This window comes from Rhinopithecus roxellana, chromosome 12 (assembly GCF_007565055.1).
Source record: "Rhinopithecus roxellana isolate Shanxi Qingling chromosome 12, ASM756505v1, whole genome shotgun sequence".
Taxonomy (NCBI): domain Eukaryota; kingdom Metazoa; phylum Chordata; class Mammalia; order Primates; family Cercopithecidae; genus Rhinopithecus; species Rhinopithecus roxellana.
Window position 1 is genome coordinate 49,560,581 of NC_044560.1, and position 23,075 is coordinate 49,583,655.

At 40.1% G+C, this 23,075-nt stretch overlaps 1 protein-coding gene across 6 annotated transcripts in view; it reads right to left on the reverse strand.

Annotated features, from left to right (window-relative positions):
- The window catches only part of FGGY (FGGY carbohydrate kinase domain containing), a 447,226-nt gene extending 426,068 nt beyond the window's left edge, over positions 1 to 21,158 (reverse strand). For 2 of the 6 annotated variants that reach the window (XM_010365751.2, XM_010365748.2), the window contains exon 1: positions 20,781 to 20,926. The gene's annotated coding sequence lies outside the window, so the exon portion shown is untranslated. Of the gene's footprint in view, positions 1 to 1,888; positions 1,906 to 20,780; positions 20,928 to 21,037 lie in introns of those variants that run through there. The other 4 variants (XR_748250.2, XM_030942912.1, XM_010365749.2 and 1 more) reach the window with 4 other exon arrangements.
- Positions 21,159 to 23,075: the final 1,917 nt, after the last annotated feature.

A 23,075-nucleotide genomic window follows, 5' to 3' on the forward strand; every position in this document is an offset into this window, starting at 1 on the left:
TGCATCACAGGTCCCCTGATCTTCCCCCTCTATGCCCTTTGTTCCTGGGTCACGAATATGATCTGCTGCGTCCTGAACTCCTAATCTTATGCAACCAGTACCCCTTAGCCTCAAAAAGTAAAGTAACTGCAAAGTGGAAAACATTATTCCTTTTTCTAGTTTGTAAAGAAAAAAGGATAAGGATCCTCATCGTGTCACTCATTCCCACACAATGTTCATCTCATTCACTGAAACCCAATCAGTTTGGTAAACCTATCACCACTTTACTATACCTCAGCAGGGTGGAGTAATTTGCCCAAAGTGACACAAACAGTAAATGGCATCAGGATTTGAACCACAGTTTCTTACGGCAAGTTTAGGGCTCCTTCCACAACATCCAACTAAAAATGAAAGCCAAACCCTTTGATTACTTCTTCAATAAGAACAACAAATGCAGCAAGAACTACCTATTGAGCTCTGAGCTGTAGATCACCATGTGACTCTATGATTTCATTTAATCCTTATAGCAACCCTGTGAGGTAGGCAGTATGAACCCCATTTCCCAACTAAGGAAAGTGACATTCTCAGACAGGAAGCTGTTTAAAGTTGCATGGCACAGAAGCAGAGGGGCTGGGGTTTGAGGCTAAGTCAGTGTGACTCCAAAGCCCGCATTATGAATGGTGAGAGTCGGAACTGGGGTTTCATTTCATTCTTTTTAGGCAAAGATAACTACTCTGAAAAGAAAAACAGCTGTCAGGGATATGGGGAGGGTGGTCAGGCGGAAAGAAATGAGGGCATGGACTTTGGACGGCCAAGAGAAAGAAAAATAACAGAAATTCAAGCTGTGCTGCGCACAAGTCCTGGGACATATCTAAACTTCTCAGTCTACAAGACATTTCAAAGCACAGAAACAGCCTCCTGTCCAAGTCCCCAGCATGGACAGGACTGACTTTTAGCCCCTATTTATGATCAAAAGACTGTTCTGTATAAATATTTATACAGTTCATTAAATAATAGCCTGTATAAATATTGTTAGAAATGTGCCACAGGAAACCACAGACTTTGTGGCTGATTCTTCAACAAACGTGCAAACTGCTCAAATGCAGTGTGAAAAAAGGAAAAGGGGACCTGGAAATAGAGGGCTGTCCTTTGCAAACGGATTTTAGCAATCCTAAGAAGGGGGTACAAGCTACAAATATTCAGCTAAAAACCGATCATGTGGGATTGTTCTTTTATACTTTCCTCCTTCTTTCCCTCTGAAGCATCTAGAGCATTAAGATTGCTGCCTAGGATGACAATCTCCCTGGAGTGAATGAGCTTACCCTATTTCTTAAGGGGCCACTCCTCCAGGATCTATTTGGTGACAGTCCACAGAAGCAGTGTCCCAGAAATCTGGGAACGAATTCAGTATCCTCTTTCAACTTTGATCTTTGGACTTTGCTGGGAGTTGATGTACACAAGTCCTGTGCAATTTATTTAGTTAGTTATACTGCAATGAGGGAATTGCTAAGATTGGGAAGGAAAAACATGAACAATGAGTTTAGCTTGCCCACCTCAGTCTTCTTAACAGAAAGGACTGAATACCACTTTCAACAATTCTCTTAAGACGGTGGGAAAATTTGAAACGCGAAGGAAAGAGATGATCTGGCAAAAATGTTGGTTCTCTGGGCTCTACCAACAATACCCAGGAAGAAAAGAACAGCTTGCCAACCAAAACTTTACCTCTAAACATGAAAATTTCTTAGGGCCTCCTCTTCAGTTCTTTTTCAGCCTTTCACTCTAAGGGGAGCCATTTCTAAAAGTTTTAAGGTTGCCAAGACTGGCTCAAAAGAAACCCAAACACTTCCATGGTTCCCCAAACTTTTAGAGTCTGTAGCAATGGCCCAACACATTTTTCATCTAGACATACCTGTGGCTTGGCGTAGTCTGTAAAAAGGAGTATAAGCATATTTTCAGTCAAGTGCTCATTTTGTGGCATCCGAAGGAAGGAAGGGAGTAAGCGGGGAATCCATTCCCTGAATACTAAGAAGCTGAACCAGGCCCTTATCTAGCTCCTGGAAGAGCAGAACAACCTTTCATTCATCACTGATGTCTAACACTACCTAAAAAGGACCTGGCTTGTTGCAGATCAAGAAAAATTCAAAAGAATCTGAGGAAAAGGAAGAAGGGGAAAGGAAAGTGTGGTGGGAAGAGGGAAATAAGGGAAATGGGGGAAGGAGAGAAGAAAAGAGAAGGGAGGATGGGCAAGGAGGAAACTGAACTGGCAGTAAGTGGAAGCCTGAGTGATTCACAGATAAGAAACTAAGAAATCCCTTGATTGATGGGAGGAGGGAAGGAAAAAAAAAAAGCAGACATATACCTTGGCTAACAAATGACATCCACTAAATTCTTCCTGCCCCAGAAAAGTCTATTAACATAACGCAGAGAAGGAACAGATTATGAAAATGTCAGTTCTAAGAGACCCAGATGTAAATCCAAATAAAACACAAACCAACAAAACCCTTTCTCTATTCTGAGGGTCAGCCACTCACACCTGGAATGTTTCCTGTCACCAACTGGAAAGACCTCAAGATCCCCAGCACGAAGAAGTTCACATGTGGGACCCATGACATGTAGGTTCCTGGAGCCAGCTGGCTAACAGGCTCTGAAGATCCCAGACATCATAGAACATGAGAAAACAACATCACACACATAGTCTCTGGGCCCAGAAGTTCTCAAAAGAAGCTCCAACAAGGAGTGCAGAAGTCATCCTGCTAAGCAATGCAAGACTGTGTCTTGACAACTGAGGACATAAGCTGGGTCTATCTTATCCACCTCTGTATCCCCAGTGCGTATACATACACAAATAAATTCAGTATGTAGTAGGTACTTAATAAGGAGCTGATGAATGGAATAACAAATAGTCACTGCATTTGGGAGAAATGAAGGCAATTCTTCTCCACAACACTAAAAAAGAAATCTTCAATATCAGGGTCACCATATTCAATTCAGAATAGGAAACCTGATGCTTGTCCCATCTGTGTCTACCACTGACTCACTTGGGGCAAGTCTCTTCACTGATGTCTCTCTTCACAGGTATGAGACTCATGAATTCTATACAACTACTCCAAGGGGTTGTTGTGAAGATCAAAGGAAATAATGAGCACAGAGAGCCCTTTAAAAGGCAATTCCTTTATAACAAGAATCAATGGCACTGGGAGGCACAGAAGGAAAATTTGGGTGTAATAGTATAGCATCACCAAGGACATTCTACAGCCTTCTTACTCAAAGTGTGGGCCTCAAATCAACCTTCACTTCCAACACTGAATCACCTCCTGAAAACCACATCTTTTTAAAATAACATTTTATTAGGCTGGGCGTGGTGGCTCACGCCTGTAATCCCAGCACTTTCCGAGGCCGAGGTGGGCGGATCACGAGGTCAGGAGATCGAGACAGTCCTGGCTAACATGGTGAAACCCCATCTCTACCAAAAATACAAAAAATTAGCTGGGCGCAGTGGCGGGCACCCGTAGTCCCAGCTACTCGGGAGGCTGAGGCAGGAGAATGGCATGAACCCAGGAGGTGGAGCTTGCAGTGAGCTGAGAGCGCGCCACTGCACTCCAGCCTGGGCAACAGAGCAAACAAATATATATATATATATATATATATTTTTTTTTTTTTCCCATAGGTTTTTGGGGAACAGGTGGTGGTTGGTTACAAGAGTAAGTTCTTTAGTGGTGATATGTGAGATCTGGGTGCACTCCTCACCCAAGCAGTATAAAATGAACTTTGTAGTCTTTTATCCCTCACTCCCTTCCCACTGTTTCCCACTGAGTCCCCAGTGTCCATTGTGTCATTTTTACACCTTTGCATCCTCATAGCTTAGCTCCCACTTATGAGTGTGAACATACAATGTTTGGTTTTCCATTCCTAAGTTACTTCACTTAGAATAATAGTCTCCAATCCTATCCAGGTTGCTGAGAATGCCATTAATTCATTCCTTTTCACGGCTGAGTAGTATTCCATCGTGTGTGTGTGTGTGTGTGTGTGTGTGTGTATCATAGTTTCTTTACTCATTGATTGATGGGCATTTGGGTTGTTTTCACATTTTTGCAATTGCTGACACCCACATCTTTTAATATGTGTTATCTATACCTAGTCATTCTCGCCACATCTAACAAGCTTGATTTCCAGCAAACAAACAAATATTAAGTGCTTTCACTATGCCAGGATGCTAGGATTAAGAGGCTGAAAAATACATTATCTCTAATTTTAACAAACTGACAGTCTAATGTTACGGTCTGAATGCTTGTGTCCTTCAAAAATGTATGTGTTGAAACCTAACCCTAAGGTGACGGTACTAAAAAGTGAGACCTTTGGGAGATGATGAGGTCATGAGAAATGAACCCTCATGAACAGGATTAGTGTCCTCATAAAAGAGGCCCAAGGAAGACTCTTGCCCCTTCTACCGTGTGAGGACACAGCAACAAGTCAGCAGTCTGCAACCCAGAAGACAGTCCTCACCAGATACCAAATCTGCCGCTGCCTTGATCTTAAACTTCCCAGTCTCCAGAACTGTAATAAGTGTTGCAAATTAGCCACTACTTTTATGGTATTTTTTCGTAGCAGCCTGAATATACTAAGATTAATGTAAAGACCTGAATTTTGAAAATCAAATGGTGATGACTCAAGTTATTCCTCATTTATATACCTCAAGCAAAACCTAATGCACCTAGTAAAACTGCATATAGTGGTAAAGTGGCTTCATGCTGCCACCAGAATTCTGATCATCCATACTTTAGGAAAGAGGCATCCCATACCAACTCCACCTTTTTCCGTAGAATGAAGAGAAGTTAGTGAGTTAATGGAGGTACCAGTTTACTGCTTTCATTACTGTTCCAACAGTTCTGACCAACAAGGTCAGAAACTCAGTATTTTTCAGAGTTTTGGGAATCCTTATGCTCTTTACTGAGCCCATTTTTAAAGACTAACAAGAGGTGACTGGAAGAGGGACATGGTATCAAATCAGAAAGACAGTAGAAAAGTTGACTATCTTTTTAAATTTAAAGTTGGATTTCAAAAGGCAGAAAAGACAGAACCTACCAAATCCCCATGTATGCCTCACAATGTGGCAGCCACAAGAATCCAAACTGAGCCAGTTTTGGATGGTGAACCGTCTTCAATGGTGGCCAGAAACCATCACCTTCCAAGAGTCACACAGGCAATGCCCAACAGCAGTCACAAGGGAAACATAAAATCCAAACTTGGCTGAAGCCAAATGCACAGAACAAGTCCTAAAGATATCATGGATGAAAAATCTGACTCATCAAATGACGTCCCCAAACTCCACCAACAAACATCCCCTTAAAGAAATGAAACTTCAGATCTCCCATACCATCTTTCATAAAACCTTGCTTACTCCCTCCCAAGGGTTCTGTTCAACCTTGTGTTCCAATAAAGCACATTTACTTCTTTATAATGCCTTCCTGTGTTGCCGTACCAAGCCATTCCCTTTACAGAGAAAAGGAGAGGAGAACCCACATTTATAACACCTACCAAAATATATGTTGTTTCTCCCATCTACAAGAGGAAACTGAAGTGCTAAAAGAGTCAATATCCTGTTGATAGTCACAAAGCCCATAGAGGGACAAAGCCATATTAAAGTTCAGGTTTGCCAAAAGCAATTGCAAAAAATGCCAAAATTGACAGATGGGATCTAATTAAACTAAAGAGTTTCTGCAGAGCAAAAGAAACTATCAGCAGAGTGAACAGGCAACCTACAGAACAGGAGAAAATTTTTGCAATCTACCCATCTGACAAAGAACTAATATCCAGAAGTTACAAGGAACTTAAACAAATTTGCAAGACAAAAACAAACAATCCCATCAAAAAGTGGGCAAAGGATATAAACAGACACTTCTCAAAAGATCATTTATGCAGCCAACGAACATATTTTTAAAAGCTCAACATCACTGATGATTAGAGAAATGCAAATCAAAAACAAGATGAGATACTATCGCATGCCAGTCAGAGTGGTGATTATTAAAAAGTCAAGAAACAACAGATGCTGGCAAGGCTGTGGAGAAACAGGAATGCTTTTACACTGTTAGTGGGAATACGAATTAGTTCAACCATTGCGGAAGACAGTATGGTGATTCCTCAAGGATCTGAAACCAGAAATACCACTTGACCCAGCAATCCCATTACTGGGTATATACCCAAAAGAATATAAATTATTCTACTATAAAGACACTTGCACATGTATGTTTATTGCAGAACTGTTTACAATAGCAAAGTCATAGAACCAAAACAAATACCTATCAATGATAGACTGGATAAAGAAAATGTGGCACATATATACCATGGAATACTATGCAGCCACAAAAAGGAATGAGATCATGTCCTTCACAGGGACATGAATGAAACTGGAAGCCATCATCCTCAGCAAACTAACACAGGAACAGAAAACCAAACACTGCATGTTCTCACTCATAAGTGAGAGCTGAACAATGAGATCACATGGACACAGGGTGGGGAACAACACACAATAAGGCCTTTTGGGGGTGGGGGGATGAGGGGAGGGAACTTAGAGGACCGGTCAATAGGTGCAGCAAATCACTATGGCACATGTATACCTATGTAACAAACCTGCAGGTTCTGCACATGTATCCTGGAACTTAAAGTACAATATTGAAAAAACAAGAATCTTTAAAAAAAAAAAAAAAAAAGTTCAGGTTTGTTACCAGCCAGAGCTGAACTCTTCCTACCATCCCTGAAATGACTTGCCTTTCCACACTAACCAAGCTGCCTATGTCCTGGGCACACACAGAATGAAGTTTCAAATCTGTTTATCCTGTAAAGCCTTCTCAGATGATCATTAGAAATGTCTTCTCCATGATCCAGTTAATACAGACTACCTGATATCATGATAAATCCTACTGCGGAAAACATTAGATATTAACTGAAAATGCTCTGCCCCCTACCTTCCTTGTATGAGTACAATGCATTATAATGTAGTAGTCAGTGGAATTACTGGGTTGTGGAGAAGAGGATTATGAATATATAAAATAGTCAAACATCTTTTAAAATAAAAAGACCATAAAAAAATTTTCCTCCTCTGCAGAGTTCTAGCAGCATTATGAGCAAGCCTTCTATGTGGCTTGTGGCTGAAGCACCACGCTCCTCTTTGGAGCAGTCTCCCTCCCAAGCAGGGGACCCCATTTAAATAGGAACACACACTGAGGAGAGAAGGACGATGGAGAGAGGGTCCACCCAACAAGTGGATCAACAGAGTCAGTCCATCTTCTACAAACCCAATGGACATCCCAAGTTCCCTAAATGCAGACATTTAAATGTGATAGTGTCTTATTCCTGTGCCAGGACCCTGGAGACAGAAAGGGTGATAGCGGTGGGGAGGTGGGGGGGACTCATTTCCTAATTCTAAATGCAGAATTATTTCATTTTAATCCCTAATATGCCAATTACAAAACTAGGCCCATAATGGGGAAATGATGCGCAAATTTAGTGATTTCTTCTTACATAGATTCTTCCTTTTGAAATGTGAATTCCTGACCTCTCTTTGAGTTCTGAATAATTTAAACATAGACATACAGTTTCTCCCCTCATTGCTTTCTTCTTCAAGAGGTTTCTGTTGATTTGCTGACATAATTAACTATGAAATGATTTTCTACAGAACCAGACTCTCAAAGCAATGCTATTATCATTAGCATATTGGCCGAAATCCATAGTTTTTCCCAGAAAGTCACTCAAATTAAAACAACAGAAGAACCCACCAATGTTACTGACTGCTGCAAGATCTCAGCAAATTCAAGAGGAGCTGAGGACAGTATCAGGTAAAGCAACAAAATCCATTCTCCATGTGATCATGCAAAATTCCCTCCTCAGAGACAATGCCAAGCCACAGATGGGATGAAGTCTTTGGCCCCTTCTTATGTTTACCTGTTTATGAAGACTGGTCTGGTAGCTTTTTTTTTTCTCACTCTGTCACCCATGCTGGAGTGCAGTAGTGCAAGCTCCACTCACTGTAGCCTCTGCCTCTCGGGTTTCAAGCAATTCTCTTGCCTCAGACTCCCAACTAGCTGGGATTGCAGGCACATACCACCATACCCAGCTAATTTGTTTTTGTATTTTTAGTAGAGACAGGGTTTTGCCATGTTACCCAGAATGGTCTCGAACTCCTGGCCTTAAGTGATCTGCCCATCGTGGCCTTCCAAAGTGCTGGGATTACAGACATGAGTCACCATGCTTGGCTCTGGTCTTATAGCTTTAAGGCCGAAGGTGAAAGGCCTAAAGAATGAATTATTTGAAGATTAAACATTAGACTTGACCATTCCACAAACATGTCTCTGTCAAAAGTACCACTAGCTAAAGTACAAGCTTAAACAGCACCAATGCTTCTTCTGCCCGAAATAAAGCCCAGTATCTTTATTTGTCCCACAAGGACCTCTAAGCTCAGGCCCCTGCCTGCCTCTCTTACCTTAGCTCCCGACCTCTCTCCCTAACCTCAACCTTCATACATCAGTGCTACAAAACTACTAGAAACTATTCGAAGGAAGGCTTGGTGCTTTTATTCATACTGTTCCCTCTACCTATAATGCAAAGAATACAAGCTTACAGTTCACAGAAAAATAAATACATAGGAATCTTTCAACTCACAAATAGTGTAGGAATATAAATCAAAACAACACTAAGATCTAATTTTACATCTAACAAATAGGAAATTGAAAATTTTGATAATACCCACTTGGCAAAAGTGTGGAGAAACAGGCAGTTTCATACACTTTTCGTAGAAAAGTGATTCCACCTCTGATAGAATAATTTAGTATTATCTGTCCACTTTTAAAATCAAGTCTTTTACCCAACAGTTTAACTTCTAAGAATTTATCATCTAAGAATTTAAGCACTGGCTCACCAAAAAGATACACAAAAACATCCACCACAACCTTTTTATGTAAATGCAAGAACATATCCACGAACAGCCTAGAAGGAAATTAAATGATTATTAATTGGGGACTTTCCAAAATTGATACATCAGTAGTTGTTAAAAAGCATGAGAAAAAAAGAAAGCTGCTAATTATATATTACTAACTAAAAAAGCAAGTTCTTAGATGGTACAGTATGACCCCACTGGTATTATTTTTTAATAAAGAATAGAGCAAAAGCTCTATTTTCTTCATGCAATACAGTGGTTCTCAAAGTTTTATTTTCTCAAATTTTAACAGGGCCATTGGTGGTCTCTAGAAGAGTAGCAGCATTAGTATCACCAGGGAACTTGGTAGAAATTCAAAGTCAGGCCCCCTTCCAGCTCCAATGACTCAGAAGCACTGCAGTGGGGTTCAGCAGTCTGTGCTTTAAAAAGGCCTCCAGGTGATCCTGATGGATGCTAGAGTTTGAGAACCACTGTACTGTATAAAGACCTATCATAAAAGATTTCAGGAAAGACACACAAAACCTGCTTACTGCAATGACATCCAGCAAAAAGAAATACAGTGGAGGTTTCGAGGCCATTTGCCTTTCCCTCTCTGGGCTGTCGGAATGTTCTCAATGAGCAGCCATTACAGTAATAGGAAGGAAGACCTTCTCTGTATTCAGCTGAACTGTGCTTTGTATAGCTTCTACCCGCTAGTCCTAATTTTTATCCCAAAGGATCATCCAAACTGCCTTTTTCACCCTTATACATGGGCTACCCTTTCAAATGTTTTAAGATGACTCTGATGACCTCCTATAAGGTCTTCTTTTCTCCATGCTATACATTTGCAGTTCCTGTAACTTTCCTCCATGACATGCAGAAAAGAGAAGCAGCAGCATCAAGAGAAATAAAAGAAAAAGAGAAGCAGCAGCATTAAGAGGCACTAACCATATTTAATCAGAATGATCTTCAGTTACCCATGTTTCCACATGACACTGCACGGAGATGAGATAAGCTGGGCTAGCTGCACATGGTAAGCACATGGCAAGTCTTCCTTTTCCCTCTACCTTTCTGGAGGTCCCCTGGATACAACACATGCTGGGACACATCACTGGCCCATTCAGCCCAGCATCCACACTCTGACAAGGATAAGTTGTTCTTGATAGGAACAAACTATCTATGACACTAACATAAAAAATAATCTGCTCTTTAAGGGAGAAGGCAAAGGGAGCTGGGGCATCTTCACAAACTGTCTTTGAAGGGGAACTCAGAGGTAATCCTTGTCAAATACACTATTCTTCCCTTAAGGGTTCACTAGAATTAGTGTTATTTGTGTTTTATCAATATGTACCTTCACATGAATCCAAATGTTTCTTAGACATACTTATATTTTGAGCCAACCCTCATCTTACATCAATAAATTTCTTACGAACATTTACTCTGTGCAAGATGTGATGCCAGTGACTTATTAGATGGCCTTGCTAATCTTTTCTGCAACTTTTAGATGGGAAACCAAGGTTCTGAGCAGTTAGGTCACCTGCCAGGGTCAAAGAGTCAGTGAATAACAGAGAAGGATTTCAACCCTATGTTCTTTCTACTATGTCACATGACAGTTTTTTAAAGATCCTGAAAATAGCCTTATTCAAATATCAAAGCTGCCACATAATTCTACAATCCCAACATTTGGTTAACTAGATTGAGTTTGATCTGTCTAAGTCACTCTTTATTTATTTATTTATTTATTTATTTATTTATTTATTTACTTTTGAGACAGGGTCTCACTCTACCACCCAGGCTGGAGTGCAGTGATGCAATTATAGCTCACTGTAGCCTCAGCCTCCTGGGCTCAAGCGATTCTCCCACCTCAGCCTCACGAGTAGCTGGGACTACAGGTATGCACCATCATGACACAATAATTTTAAATTTTTTTATAGAAATGGGGTTTTGCCATGTTGACCAGGCTCGTCTCGAATTCCTGGGCTCAAGCTATCCTCCCACCTCGGCCTCCCAAAGTTCTGAGATTACAGGCGTGAGCCACCATGCTTGGCCTCATTCTTCATTTTAAAGACTTTTGTCTTCTTCTCAATTTTTGTCTTGCAATATCCAGTCAGTAACCAAGTCCTTTCTTAATCTCTCTCCCATAGCCTGTTCAGCAGAATCCAAGCTACTCAGCTCTCCAGCCTAGTCTGCAAAGGATTTCAGTGTAGCTCAGCCCCAAATCTAGATAGTTAAGGGACTGGTAATATATTTAGCCTGAACAATTTTTATTTGGTTTTCCTATCCTTCCTAAGCCCACTCTATACACGTCACTGTATATTCCTCCCCGACTACATATCCATTCTCCAGCTTCTCTCCCCGCTATCTGTCCTGGGGACAATAGTCTGAATCTCCAAGACTCTCTAATCCTCTGTCTTTTAGTTGGGTTTCAGCAATGGAGAGCTCTAGCTGAAGCCTCAAAGGAAGGAGGAGAGTAAGGTCAGGCCTCCTTTCCCATAGAGTTGGCCCGGGCCAGCTGCTTCTCTTGGGCCAAAATAACTCTCCAGGCAGCCTTCTCCACACAATTTCTCCTTTTGGGTTCTGGTAACCAGTCCTTCCCTCACGCTTTTGGGTCTAAGGATGTAACAGTCTTCTTGTTCAGGCATTCAGGCTGCCCTCACTTTACTCAATAGTTCTTTTATTGAAAATTATCCTAATTTAGGTATATCTTATGTTTTTCCCTCTGATATACTTCCTTCACCATGCTCTTAGCACCCTGAAGTGGTAAAAGTTCCCCTTTATTACTGGTACCCGAGTACCTCAAAAATCCCTTCCTCATATCTTCGAGTAGTCCTTTCTTTACATTTTCCTCAAAAATTCTAGTTGAATGCTTCCAATTTCAGCCAAGATGTAGTAACAGGAATCATATTTACCTCCCAGCTTAAAACAATGGGGGAAAAATAGAAAACGAAGATTCTCATGACATTGGACATGAGGCAACAGAGTAATAACACAGAGATGGGAAAAAATGAAATAAGTCCTTCAATGGTTCAAGTTTAATCCCTGGGAAATGTCTGCAGATGGTGGCACAAGAAGGACAAACACACACCAAGCCCAGCAGTCTCCCTGAGTTGAGGAGACAGCGCCGAAAGTCTGTGGCGAACAAAAAGGCTAGAATCTTGGGCAAGAGAGGAGAGAGCTGCAGAGAAGAATTCCAGAGAATTGCAAAGGTACTCCTCAAGTATTCAGGAGAGTACTAATCATCCATACCAATGCATCCATATGTGAAAACAATCTGAGGCAGAAGCACCAAAAAGGATTAGAGTGAACAAATCAGTGGGCTTCACATAAGGTCAGGAAGAGTTCTATTCATAACAGCCAGAGTAGAAAGCCCCATAACTCACAGGGAATTGGGTAGAGTATAAATTCTACCAAACATTTAAAGAATTAATACAATTCTTCTTGAACTCTTACAAAAAATTAAAGAGGAAGGAATACTTCCAAACTCATTTTATGAGGCCAACATTACCATTACCCTTAAACTAAAGCTAGACAAGGACATTATGAGAAAAGATAATTACAGGCTAATATCCACAATGAAGACAGATGCAAAAATCCCCAATAAAATACTAGCAAACCAAATTCAACAGCACATTAAAAAGATCATTCACCATAATCAAGTAAGTAACTATCCTTGTAATGCAAGGATGACTCAACATATGCAAATCAATAAATGTGATACACTACATTCACAGAACAAAGGATAAAAATACTATATCTCAATAGATTCTGCAAAAACATTTGACAAAATTCAACATACTTTCACAATAAAAACTATCAACAAATTAGATATAGAAGGAATCCACCTCACATTATACAGACCATATATGACAAGCCCAAAGCCAATATGATACTCAACATTAAAAAGCTGAAAGCTTTTCCTTTAAGATCAGGAACAAGAGAGAATGCCCACTCTTACCACTATTATTCAGCACAGTATTGGAAGTCCTAGCTAGAGCAACTACACAAGAAAAATAAATGAAAGGCATCCAAATTGGAAAGGAAGGCATAAAATTGTCTGTTTACAGATGACATGATGTTATATGTAGAAAACCACCCAAAGACTCAAAAAAAAAAAAAAAACTGCTAGAACTAATAAATTAATTCAATACAGCGGCAGAATACAAAATCAACATACAAAAATCAGCTGCATTTCTATTCACTAACAATGAACTATGCCAAAAAGAAACTAACAATCCCACTTAGAAGGGCATCAAAAAGGGAAAAATAGGACAAAACTTACCAAGGAGGTGAAAGATCTGTCTATTGAAAACTATAAACCTATGATGAAAGAAACTGAAGAAGACACAAATAAACGGAAAGAAATCCACGTTCATGGATTGGTAGAAATAATATTACTAAAATAACCATACTACCCAAAGTGATCTGCAGATTCAAAGTAATTCCTATCAAAATAACACTGGCATTTTTCCAAAAAAATAGAGAAAAACAATCCTAAAATTCATATGGAACCATAAAAAACTCCAAATAGCTAAAGCAATCTTGGGAATGAAGAACAAAGCTGGAGACATCACACTTTCCAATTTCAAATTATATTACAAAGTCATAATAATCATAACAATATGGCGCTTGAATAAAAAGAGATATATACACTAATGGAACCAATAGAAAACCCAGAAATAAACTACTCATATACAATCAACTACTCTTTGACAAAAGCAACAAAAATACACAATGGGGAAAGGGAAGTCTCTTCAATAAATGGTGTTGGAAAAACTGGATAGTCATGTGAAAGAATGAAATTGAACCTTTATACTATACACAAAAATCAACTCAAAATGGATTACAGATGTAAACCTAAGACCTGAAACCTTAAAACTCAGAAGAAAATAGACAAAAAACTCCTCGACATTGATCTTGGCAATGATTTTTTGGATATGACATCAAAACCATGGGCAATAAAAGCAAAAATAAACAAGTGAGGCTACATCAAAGTTTCTGCACAGTAAAGGAAACAATCGAGAACATGAAAAAGCAACCTCTAAAAGAGAAAATATTTACAAATCATATATCCCAATAAGGGCTTAAAATCCAAAATATATTTTTAAAAATGTATACAACTCAAAATAAGTACCTTGATTTCTTTTAATGGGCAAAGAACTTGAATAGACATTTTCCCAAAGATGACATACAAATGCCTAATAGGTATATGAAAACATGCTCACCCATGACTAATCATCAGCAAAGTGTAAATCAAAAGCACAATGAGAAATCACTTCACACCTATTATGATAGCTATTATCAAAAGTCAAAGAATAAGTATTGATGAGAATATGGAGAAAAGGGAATTGTTGTACACTGTTGGTGGGAATGTAAATTGGTGCAGCCATTATGGCAAACAGTACAGAAGTTCCTCAAAATAATAAAAATAGAACTACCATATGATACAGTAATCTTACTTCTGGATATATATCCCAAAGAAAAATCACTACTTGGTGTTATAGCTGTACTCCCACGTTCATTGCAGCATTACTCACAATAACTAAGGTATGAAAACAACTTTAATGTCCATAGATGGGTGAATGGATAATGAAAATGTCACACATATATATGCAATGGAATATTATTCTGCCTCAAAAAAGATTCCTGCCGTTTGCCAAAACACGGATGAACCTGGAATACAACATGCTAAGTGAAATAAGCCAAGAACAGAAAGAAACACTGCATGATATCCCTTATATGTAGAATCTAAAAAAGTCAGCTCATAAAAACAGAGAGGAGAATGGCAGTTACCAGGGATTGAGGAAATGGGGAGATGTTCATCAAAGAATACAAACTTTCAGTTATTAGAAAAATTTCTGGAGATCTAATGTACAACATAGTGCTTACAGTTGATAATTGACTGTATACTTTAAATGTGCTAAGAGAGTAAATCTTAAGTGTTCTCACCACACAAAAAAAGAGTAACTACATGAGGTGATGGATATAATTAGCTTGATTGTGGTAATCATTTCATAACATATATCAAATTGCATTGCACATCTTGAGTATGTACAATTTTTACTCGTCAATCATACCTCAATAAAGCTGGGAGGGAAAGGAAATGGATAACCCGAACAGTCCTATATGTATGTAATCAAACGACTTTGCATTTAGCCTCCTGCCCCCAAAAGAACAACTGCATGCTCTGATGGCTTCACTAGTGAAACCTACTAAACAGGGTTTTTTTTTTGGCATTGTGAATGGATTTTTTAAAACTTATTTAATAAGATTCGGTTAAACTTTCAACAAGCTGAATAAAGTTCAATTTTATTTAAATACTTTAGATTTGCATTTTTTATATTAATAAATTATTTTTTTCTAATCCTCCTTCCTCCTACCCCCAACCCTCAAGTAGATCTCAGTGTCTGTTGTTCCCCTCTTTGTGTCCATTTCTTTTCATTGTTTAGCTCTCACTTGTGAGAACATGCAGTATTTTTGGTTTTCTGTTTCTGTGTTAGCTGGCTCAGGATAATGTTCTCCAGCTTGCTCCATACATGCTGCTGTAAAGGACATGATCTTGTTCTTTTTGTGGCTGGATAGTATTCCACAGTGTATATGTACCATATTTTCTTTATCCAATCTACCAGTGACGGGCATTTACATTGATTCCATGTCTTTGCTATTGTGAAGTGTTGAAATAACATTTAAGAAACAAAAATACCAATTCTACATAATCTCTTACAGAAAAAATCAAAATGGAAGAAATACTTCCTAATTCATTCTATGAGGCCAGATTTACTGAGAGATCGGGTATTTAGATCATATAAGAAAACTGTAGATCAATATCCATCATAAGGATGGATACAAAAATTCTTCAAACTTCAGCTAATAAAATTCAACAATATAAAAAAAAGGATAATATGCCCTGACCAATAGGGTTTATCTCAGGAACACAAGATTTAACACTGGAAAAACAAAAATCTATAAATGTAATTCAACACATTAAGAATCTTTTTTAAAAATACGAATGATCAGCCGGGCGCAGTGGCTCACACCTGTAATCCCAGCACTTTGGGAGGCCGAGGCGAGCAGATGACCTAAGGTCAGGAGTTCAAGACTAGCCTGACCAACATGGAGAAACCCATCTCTACTGAAAAAAAAAAAATTGGCTGGGTGCGGTGGCGGCGCATGCCTGTAATCCCAGCTGCTTGGGAAGCTGAGGCAAGAGAATCACTTGAACCCAGGAAGTGGAGGTTACAGTGAGCTGAGATCACACCATTGCACTCCATCCTGGGCAACAAGAGTGAAACTCCGTTTCAAAAAAAAAAAAAATGATCACAACAGTCATAGGAAAAACGACAAAATTACAATATACATTACTGAGAATTTTAAAAAATTCTCAGTAAGGTAGGAATACAATGAAACTTCCTAAACCTGATAAACCATATCTACAAAAGATATACAACTAGAATCATGCATCATACTTAATGATGAAAAAATGAATGCATCTCCCTCAGATCAGGAAGAAGGCAAGATGTCAGCTCTCATCAGTTCTATGTAAAGCAATGGTTCTGGCTAGTGGAATACAGCAAGGAAAATAAAAGGCAACCTCATTGGAAAGGAAGTAAAACTATCTTTATTTATAGATGACAGGATCACCTAAATAGAAAATCTGATGGCATCTACAAAAAAGCTCTTAGAAATAATAAACACATTAGCAAAATTTCAGGATACACAATCAATATACCAGTAGCAAGAAAACAATTGGAAATTAAATTTTTAAAATACATAAAATTTTAATATCATTTACAATATCATCAAAAAATAGGAAATACCTACAGATAATCCAACAAAGATGCGTAAGACCTATGTATTGAGAGCTACAAAATATTGCCTAGAGAAATAAGGAAGACTTAAATAAATGAACAGATATAACGTGTCCACGGGTCAGAAGACTTGGTATTTCAAATGTCAATTCTCCCCCCAAATTAATGTATTCATTCAATACAATTCCAGTTAAGATCTAAATAGGCCTTTATTTTGAAATGGACAAAATGATTATAAAATTCATATGGAAATAAAAACTAGAATAATCAAAACAAATTTTAAAAAGAACAAAATTAAAGGACTTATACTAGCTGATTTCAGTACTTATTACAAAGCTATATTTATCAAGACTATGTGGTATTGGCATTAAAATAGACAAGAGATCAATTGAACAAAATAAAACACAAAATTGCCCCAATGTATACATGGTAAATTGATTTTTGAACAAAGGTGCAAAGGCAATTCAACGAAGATAGGCTTTTCAGCAAATGGTGCTGGAACCACTGGATAGCCATATGCAAAAAAAACTTGATTCCATATTTCATGTCCTATACAAAAATTATCTTAAAATGATCACAGATTTAATATAAAACCAAAAATGACAAAACTTCTTTTAAAAATAGGAGGAATATTTGAAACCTTAGGTTAAGCAAAGATATCTTAGATAAAACACAAAAAACATGATCCATAAAAAATCAGATTGGTAACATTTATTTAACCAAAATTATAAATTAGACTTCATCAAAATTAATGCTGATTTCAAAAGACACTGTTAAGAGACAAGCATCAAAATAAGATAAAATATTTGCAAGTTACATGTGATAAAGAACTTACAATAAGAATAAAGAATTCTCAAAGCTCAATAAAAAGAAAATAAAAAGCTCATTTTTTTAAATGGGCAAAAGATTTAAGATATACTTTACCTTAGAGGGTATACAAAGAGGAATTAAAAAGGGTACAAGCAATCTTTGGGGTTATTAGGTATGTTCTTTTGATGGTCATGATGGTTTTCATAGATATATGTATATAACAAAACTTCTCCAATTAGGCACTCTCAATAGGTACAGTTTATTGGATGTCAATTATTCCTCACTAAAGCTGCTACAAAATAGCCCACTCAAGAACACCTACTGATGACTACATTCCTTCTTATCCCTACACTCAATCAGTAATTAATTTCCATTAGATATGAGCTCTAAATTTCTCTTCAAAGAATGTCAGTATGTTCAATTATTTTCTACTTTTAAACTTAACTTCCTCATAAAGCAACCTTTTTCGATCCCCTGCTCCACCCATACTCACTGACTCATTCCGATTACCTGCTCATTCTCCACCCTGACTCATTCTGATTTCCTGCTCTGCCATAACCATTTTTCTCGCCAAAGCAGTCACCCCGTCACTCTCTTTAAATTAGCCAACTGTAATTAGTTTAGCCTGTGCAGTCTAACCCTAGCCAATAGGTGAACAACACAGCAGCAGGGGCCACAATGCATCAGGAATAAGACCCCCTTCCCCTCCCTTGTCCAGGTGTGCGCTCACCATTGCTCCATCTGTGAGGGCACATCCTTCTATAGAAGTAAATTGCCTTGCTGAGAAGAAAAAAAGAAACTTTGATATTTAAGTGCTATTTCTTTTATGGCACCAAAACTTTATAACATTCCTAACCATTCTATTTTCCTAATCTCTCTCCATTCCCATAACTATACACCCTAACACCTCTCGCACCTATATTACAATTACCTCTATCCAGGCTTCACCAATCCAATTCATTGTCCAAACTGCAGCCAGAATTAATTTTCTATAACATAAACCTGAGAGCATCGCTGTTTGCCCTGGAGATATATTTCAAACTCCCCAAGATGATTCACCAGACCCTTCCTGATCTGGCCTTCACCCTCCCCAACCTCCTGTCGGGTGACTTTCCACCTCAGCCTTTCCTGCACAGCCATACTAATCAACCATGTGCCATGCTTCCGTAGTTCTGCACATGCTGTTCCTGGTTCATATAATCCCTTACCCTTTCTCCAGCCCACTGATACTTAGGCTTTGGAACTCAGCTCCAGTAGTCCCTCCCGGGAAGTCCTCCCCAATTGGCTTCCCCATGTTGAGCCATTTGCCCTTCTCTCAACTCCTGGGAGTCTTCTGCATACCTTTTCACTGTACTCATCTCACTATCACATAATCTCCCTCATCAAAGTGGACTGAAGCAAACTGGATGAAAGCTTAAAAGCAGAGACCAAGTCTTACTCATCTGCTCTTTCCCAGAGATACAACCATTCTGGGCCCAAAGTATGAGGACAAGATGAGTGAACAAATGACTACATGAAGAACTGATTTGGATGATCTCTTACACCACTTGGGTTGATTCTATGTCCCTCCATTATAAAAAGGTGGGCGGGTGAGAGAGTAAGTGATCTCTGTAGCACATTCTGGTAAAAGAATCATTTCAAATCCCCTTGGGGGTGGGGGTAGCGGGTTCCACTCTGGCTAGGAGATTAAGGGCAAGATTCATTACCTCAATTGTTTTAAAAACCAGCTGGTAATTGACTGTGATTTAAACTATTTAAATCAGTAAGTGAAAGGTTAGGTAAAGGGAACTATTTAAACTAATAAGTGAAAGGTTAGGGAAAGGGAACCAAATTTCAGGAAAAGACAAGGCCCACAGCAAAAACTAACACCGCCTGGAAGGCCCAGCCTCCTCCCAGTAAACTTCTTAATTTCATCCAGAAAGACACAGCTCTCCACCCTCTGGGGTTATGCCCTTCTCCCAGCACACATGTTTTGACTTCCAAATCCAGCCAGGCAGGCTCCCAACCTCCCTCCCCCTCAAAATGGATCTCCAGGCCCAGCTGACCCCCTCTGATCTGTTCCCCAAATCATCCTTAATAACAGTGATCTGGGCCTCCCACTAGGCGATCCTCCAAGAGCCAGGCCAGTGGCCATCAGGTCAAGAGCCAAGCATGAGGGCCCCATTAACAGGAGACTCCCAGAAGACCAAGCGGCAGTCATCTGGCTGGAAAATCCAGCAAGCAAGTTAAAAAGGAAAAAAATCAGGACATACACGTGGTGGATCATAGGAAAAAAGAGGAAAAGCAAGCAAAAACTATACAACGTAAAACTCTACCATTTAAATAACAGCCACAAAATAAAAGACTCTCCCTTCTTTCATTATGATGTACAATTCAAAAGAATAAGCACCTCACCCCTCTTGGTCTCATACTTTAAAATTTAACCTAAGGATAACTGCTTTTCAGACTTTGGTCATGTCATGACTGACTCTTCAGGGAAGAAATCTGTGTTAAGATACAGAAGCGCTTTAGTGGAAAACAGCCCAAGATGAGGGAAATTCACCATTTTGCACCTTGTCAATTTTTTTTTTTTTTTTTTTTTTTTTTTTTTTTTTTTTTTTTTTTTTGAGGCGGAGTCTCTCTCTGTCTCCCAGGCTGGAGTGCAGTGGCACGATCTCAGCTCACTGCAAGCTTAGCCTCCTGGGTTCACGCCATTCTCCAGCCTCAGCCTCCCGAGCAGCTGGGACTAAAGGCGCCCACCACCACGCCCAGCTAATTTTTTGTATTTTTAGTAGAGACGGGGTTTCACTGTGTTAGCCAGGATGGTCTCGATTCTCCTGATCTCGTGATCCGCCCGTCTCGGCCTCCCAAAGTGCTGGGATTACAGGCGTGAGCCACCGCGCCCGGCCCCTTGTCAATCTCTAAATAAAAAGGAAACGGATAAAAATGGAAAGATATCCCTAGGCCTTTCTACTCAGGACAACTGTAAACAAACAGCATTATCTCATGTAAACTCAGCTGTGCCTCAAACATTATCACAAGTGCTGGAAGCGTTTAAAGCTACAAGCAACACTAGCCTAAAAATGCCTTCGGTAGCCAGACCTGAATTAAGGGCTCCTCAAATGCCGGGAAAATGCCCTACAAGGGTAAGCGGAGGAGAGAAAGAGAACTGAATATAGTTAAATGGGCACTGATCGGAGAGGAAGCAGCACGGGTTCCAGACACCTAACGGGCAGCCTTGGGGATACAGTCAAGGCCGACCCTTCCCTTCCCTTCCCTTGAGTGGCCGGACGCCTCACCCAGAAGAGGACACAGGGGACTCAACAACGTCTCGGGAGCAACGGCCCGGCGGGTGTGAGACTAAGCGGCCAGAGGAGGAGGAAGGGGAGGAGGAGGAAGGGGAGGAGGAGGAAGGGGAGGAGGAGGAAGGGCAGGAGGAGGCAACCACTGCGGGAAAAGGGAGGGAAGGGCCGGGCCGGGTTGGAGAAGCGCTAAGAGCCTGCGCGCCAGCAAAAGCCCCCGGCGCCCACGTGGGACTGAGAGGCGGGTCACTTACAGTACTTGTCCAATCTGAAATTACATTTTAGCTAGAGAGATTCTGCACGTAGCCGCGCCGAGCCCCACTGCGCCTGGGCAGGGCGGTCCCCGGGTCGGCTGCAGCCCCGCCTCGCGCGCGGCCCCGCCGCCGCTGGCGCGGCCCCTGTAAAGCGCGGCCTGATTGGCCCTTTGAACCGGTCGTGGGATTGGCCGGCACCTCCGCCGGCAGAGCTGGGCAGGGCGGGAGGAGCGCGGACCCAAGACCGGCTAGGCTGCGACTGCTCAGGCTGCGAGTTCCCGGCTCTGGGGACTCACCTTGCGGAGCTCACCTAGGCGGACTCGCCGCAACCCCAGATGGGAGTGTGTGTTAGTTTACTAAACACCAGGACTGTTGTAGGCGAGTGTAAGAAATATTAAGAATATTGCATGGTTACAATTCTTGATTGCTTGCTTTGTGTCTGGTTCCTTACTCTTGACAGAAATGTTCTAACCCCGTGGCCAAGCCCCGTACTTCAACGTATGACATTCTGTAAATATGTAAAACAGATGCGTCCCTGCCTTTGAGAAGTTTTACAATTTAGTGGGTACTGGACACCGACCTCACTTAATTCTCACATGCCTTCCCTTTCTAATAATCTACATGTTATGTATCCCTGTTATACAGATGTGGGGAATTCGAAATTTTTAGCTCTTACTAGGACACACAGCTAGGAAGCAACCAAAGGGAGAATTCCAACCTGAGCTCCAGTCCGAGCTATTTTCATAAAAGGCACGATCCCAGACTGAGGGAGCTCGAGATTTGGGAGACAGTTTAGCAGTCGCTGAGTCCAAACATGTTGTTTTCCTAGAAAAGGAAACTGAGATCCAGGAAGGGGAAGTGATTTTCCAAAGACACACCTGTGAAAGGTAATAATTTCACTGAACTGATCTTAAGTGGCAGGTGCACTAAGATTGTCTGCTATCTTCACAACAACCCCAGAAGTAAATGAGTGCTCTTATCTTGGTCTTACAGGTGAGAACAGCCCAGTGAGGCTGAGACCACACAATTAGCCCCAGTCTTTGCACTGCAACTCTACCAGGGATCCTGGTTTGGCTCATTTTCTTTCTTTTGCACCATAATTGTTCACCTTTTCATTACCAGTAACATATCCAAAGACCTAGCTGTAGACTCGTTGGAATGTTACTTAGCAGCTGTGTGAATCAAGGGTTCAATAGGAATAATGATATTAAGATCTATTCATCTTACCTTTTCAGAGTATTATGAAGAATAAGTGTGGTAAGACATATGAAAATGCTTTGTAAAGTGTTAGATGCTTAACACATAGAAGATATTGCTTCCAGATCTGCTTCAACATACCCCAAGAATGAATAAGTGAAATATGCTGGTTTCATGCACTGTGGCAAGGGGGGTCTCATCTTGGGTAGACTTGAATAAGTGGATTTGCTGCCTGGCCTCTATGGATGGCTCTTTCTCTAGGCTTTTGTGTATTTGATTTTTTATTTGCTCCAGCAGCCATGTTGAACCATGAAAGGACCTCGGGAACGAAACGCATACACAGCAAAGCAACAAAGTGAAAGAGGCGTGGGTTCCTAGTGCAGGAGGCACCGGACTAATCAACACCACTGTCCTTCAGACCTCCACATGAAAGAAAAAGTTGCTGTCCTGTGTAAGACGCTTTTATTTTGTGTTTTCTATTGTATGGGGTCAAACCTAATAACAGATATATTACACTGTAACAGATACATTACATTGTATAATAGAATTATCAAACAGCAACCTTACAAGGTGATAGATGCAGAAACAGGCCCAAAGAGTAAAAATAATTTGTTCAAAGTTTTCCAGCCAAGTGGCGAAGGTGAGATTCTGACCTAGTTTTCACTATGTTTTTCAGTTGTGATACACTGCCTATTATGAATGAATGAATCCTTTTTTTTTTTTTTTTTCCATTTACTTCCATTTGATTCATTTATTCCAGGGAGTGACACACTTTTTCTGTGAAGGACCGATAGTGAATATTTTTAGACTTTGTGGGCAATACAGTCTCCCTTGCAACTAC